At 46.6% G+C, this 5,000-nt stretch overlaps 1 protein-coding gene across 2 annotated transcripts in view; it reads right to left on the bottom strand.

Moving 5' to 3' along the window:
* The window catches only part of LOC144436546 (CMP-N-acetylneuraminate-beta-1,4-galactoside alpha-2,3-sialyltransferase-like), a 59,253-nt gene that overhangs the window by 25,319 nt on the left and 28,934 nt on the right, over positions 1-5,000 (bottom strand). The window lies entirely within an intron of this gene.

Genomic DNA, 5,000 nt, shown 5'->3' with positions numbered 1-5,000 from the left:
GAAGGTCATGAAATAAAGTGAAGTACACTAGTACAATATCTGATAGTTGTAAGAGATGTGGCTGGTCCATGCATGTCAAAGGTATTCAAATACACTTCATTTGACATTGAACATACAGTTCAAGGTCAATGGTCAAGCTGTCATTGTAAAGCTACTGATGGATAATATGCATGTAGATATTCAAATGACGTTACATTCCAAAGATGATCGGCAAAAATAAATCAATAAGAATGCTTGGCAGATAAATACACTTTATGTTCCGACAATTTTCACATTTAATGTTGAAGATAAGATCAAGGGTAACTACCATGTCAACATCAAGAAAGTTAAAATGATAGACTAATGAAGACTATAATAACATTTGTATGATGTACCTCCCCTTACACAGTATATGGCCTACCTTCCCCTTACACAGTATATGACCTACCTTCCCCTTACAATGTATGTGGCCTACCTCCCCTTACACTGTATGTGACCTACCTTCCAATTACAATGTATGTGACCTACCCTCCCCTTACAATGTATGTGTCCTACCTTCCCTTACACTGTATGTGACCTACCTTCCCTTACACAGTATATGACCTACCTTCCCTTACACTGTATGTGGCCTACCTTCCCTTACACTGGATGTGACCTACCTTCCCTTACACTGTATGTGACCTACCTTCCCTTACACTGTATGTGGCCTATCTTCCCTTACACTGTATGTGACCTACCTTCCCTTACACTGTATGTGACCTACCTTCCCTTACACTGTATGTGACCTACCTTCCCTTACACTGTATGTGACCTACCTTCCCTTACACTGTATGTGACCTACCTTCCCTTACACTGTATGTGACCTACCTTCCCGTACACTGTATATGACCTACCTTCCCTTACACTGTATATGACCTACCTTCCCTTACACTGTATATGACCTACCTTCCATGTTACACTGTATGTGGCCTACCTTCCCTTACACTGTATGTGACCTACCTTCCCTTACACTGTATGTGGCCTACCTTCCCTTACACTGTATGTGACCTACCTTCCCTTACACTGTATGTGACCTACCTTCCCTTACACTGTATGTGGCCTACCTTCCCTTACACTGTATGTGGCCTACCTTCCCTTACACTGTATATGACCTACCTTCCAATTACACTGTATGTGGCCTACCTTCCCTTACACTGTATGTGGCCTACCTTCCCTTACACTGTATGTGACCTACCTTCCCCTACACTGTATGTGACCTACCTTCCCTTACACTGTATGTGGCCTACCTTCCCTTACACTGTATGTGACCTACCTTCCCTTACACTGTATGTGACCTACCTTCCCTTACACTGTATGTGACCTACCTTCCCTTACACTGTATGTGACCTACCTTCCAATTACACTGTATGTGACCTACCTTCCCTTACACTGTATGTGACCTACCTTCCAATTACACTGTATGTGACCTACCTTCCAATTACACTGTATATGACCTACCTTCCAATTACACTGTATGTGACCTACCTTCCCTTACACTGTATGTGGCCTACCTTCCCTTACACTGTATGTGACCTACCTCCCCTTACACTGTATGTGACCTACCTTCCCTTACACTGTATGTGACCTACCTTCCCTTACACTGTATGTGACCTACCTCCCCTTACACTGTATGTGGCCTACCTTCCCTTACACTGTATGTGACCTACCTTCCCTTACAATGTATGTGACCTACCTTCCCTTACACTGTATGTGACCTACCTTCCCTTACACTGTATGTGACCTACATTCCCTTACACTGTATGTGACCTACCTTCCCTTACAATGTATGTGACCTACCTTCCCTTACACTGTATGTGACCTACCTTCCAATTACACTGTATGTGACCTACCTTCCCGTACACTGTATATGACCTACCTTCCCTTACAGTGTATATGACCTACCTTCCAATTACACTGTATGTGGCCTACCTTCCCTTACACTGTATGTGACCTACCTTCCAATTACACTGTATGTGGCCTACCTTCCCTTACACTGTATGTGACCTACTTTCCCTTACACTGTATGTGACCTACCTTCCAATTACACTGTATATGACCTACCTTCCCTTACACTGTATGTGACCTACCTTCCCTTACACTGTATGTGACCTACCTTCCCTTACACTGTATGTGACCTACCTTCCAATTACACTGTATGTGACCTACCTTCCCTTACACTGTATGTGACCTACCTACCTTCCCTTACACTGTATGTGACCTACCTTCCAATTACACTGTATGTGACCTACCTTCCCTTACACTGTATGTGACCTACCCACCTTCCCTTACACTGTATGTGACCTACCTTCCCTTACACTGTATGTGACCTACCTCCCCTTACACTGTATGTGACCTACCTTCCCTTACACTGTATGTGACCTACCTTCCCTTACACTGTATGTGACCTACCTGCCCTTACACTGTATGTGACCTACCTCCCCTTACACTGTATGTGACCTACCTTCCCTTACACTGTATGTGACCTACCTCCCCTTACACTGTATGTGACCTACCTTCCCTTACACTGTATGTGACCTACCTCCCCTTACACTGTATGTGACCTACCTTCCCTTACACTGTATGTGGCCTACCTCCCCTTACAATGTATAAGGCCTACTTCCCCTTACAATGTATATGGCCTACCTCCCCTTACAATGTATGTGGCCTACCTCCCCTTACAATGTATATGGCCTACCTCTCCTTACAATGTATATGGCCTACCTCCCCTTACAATGTATATGGCCTACCTCCCCTTACAATGTATATAGCCTACCTCCCCTTACAATGTATATAGCCTACCTCCCCGGCCTTACAATGTATATAGCCTACCTCCCCTTACAATGTATATAGCCTACCTCCCCGGCCTTACAATGTATATGGCCTACCTCCCCTTACAATGTATATAGCCTACCTCCCCGGCCTTACAATGTATATGGCCTACCTCCCCTTACAATGTATGTGGCCTACCTCCCCTTACAATGTATATGGCCTACCTCTCCTTACAATGTATATGGCCTACCTCCCCTTACAATGTATATGGCCTACCTCCCCTTACAATGTATATAGCCTACCTCCCCTTACAATGTATATAGCCTACCTCCCCGGCCTTACAATGTATATAGCCTACCTCCCCTTACAATGTATATAGCCTACCTCCCCGGCCTTACAATGTATATGGCCTACCTCCCCTTACAATGTATATAGCCTACCTCCCCGGCCTTACAATGTATATGGCCTACCTCCCCTTACAATGTATATAGCCTACCTCCCCTTACAATGTATATAGCCTACCTCCCCTTACAATGTATATAGCCTACCTCCCCTTACAATGTATATAGCCTACCTCCCCGGCCTTACAATGTATATAGCCTACCTCCCCTTACAATGTATATAGCCTACCTCCCCTTACAATGTATATGGCCTACCTCCCCTTACAATGTATATAGCCTACCTCCCCGGCCTTACAATGTATATGGCCTACCTCCCCTTACAATGTATATAGCCTACCTCCCCGGCCTTACAATGTATATGGCCTACCTCCCCTTACAATGTATATAGCCTACCTCCCCTTACAATGTATATAGCCTACCTCCCCTTACAATGTATATAGCCTACCTCCCCTTACAATGTATATAGCCTACCTCCCCGGCCTTACAATGTATATAGCCTACCTCCCCTTACAATGTATATAGCCTACCTCCCCTTACAATGTATATAGCCTACCTCCCCTTACAATGTATATAGCCTACCTCCCCTTACAATGTATATAGCCTACCTCCCCGGCCTTACAATGTATATAGCCTACCTCCCCTTACAATGTATATAGCCTACCTCCCCGGCCTTACAATGTATATAGCCTACCTCCCCGGCCTTACAATGTATATAGCCTACCTCCCCTTACAATGTATATAGCCTACCTCCCCGGCCTTACAATGTATATAGCCTACCTCCCCTTACAATGTATATGGCCTACCTCCCCAGCCTTACAATGTATATAGCCTACCTCCCCGGCCTTACAATGTATATAGCCTACCTCCCCGGCCTTACAATGTATATAGCCTACCTCCCCGGCCTTACAATGTATATAGCCTACCTCCCCTTACAATGTATATGGCCTACCTCCCCAGCCTTACAATGTATATAGCCTACCTCCCCGGCCTTACAATGTATATAGCCTACCTCCCCTTACAATGTATATGGCCTACCTCCCCTTACAATGTATATAGCCTACCTCCCCGGCCTTACAATGTATATGGTCTAGGAACTCCCTCCCCCTCCTCCCACACAAGTACTGTGGACAAGGACCATAATAGTGTATAGGACCAGCTTCCTCCTCACAACGTATATGACCCCCCCTCCCTCCCCCAGCTCATGCACTCCCGCTTACACTGTATATGACCTATCCCCCCCCCCTCCTCCCTCCCCCAGCCCATGCACTCCCCACTTACACTGTGTTGGACCTACCTTCCCTTCCTCCCTCCCCTAGCTCAAGCACTCCCCACTTACACTGTATTGGACCTACCTCCCCTTCCTCCCTCTTACACTGTATTGGACCTACCTCCCCTTCCTCCCTCCCCTAGCTCAAGCACTCCCCACTTACACTGTATTGGACCTACCTCCCCTTCCTCCCTCTTACACTGTGTTGGACCTACCTTCCCTTCCTCCCTCTTACACTGTATTGGACCTACCTCCCCTTCCTCCCTCCCCCAGCTCATGCACTCCCCACATAACCTACCTTCCCCTCTCCCTCCCCCAGCTCATGCACTCCCCACTTACACTCCCCACTTACACTGTATTGGACCTAGCTATCCCTCCTCCCTCCCCCAGCTCAAGCACTCCCCACTTACACTGTATTGGACCTACCTCCCCTTCCTCCCTCCCCCAGCTCATGCACTCCACACTTACACTGTATATAACCTACCTCCCCCTCCTCCCTCCCCCAGCTCATGCACTCGCCACTTACACTGTATTGGACCTACCTC

Source organism: Glandiceps talaboti, chromosome 6 (genome assembly GCF_964340395.1).
Source record: "Glandiceps talaboti chromosome 6, keGlaTala1.1, whole genome shotgun sequence".
NCBI lineage: Eukaryota > Metazoa > Hemichordata > Enteropneusta > Spengelidae > Glandiceps > Glandiceps talaboti.
Note: the sequence above shows the minus strand (reverse complement) of the source record. Positions and strands in the feature narration are given on the sequence as shown.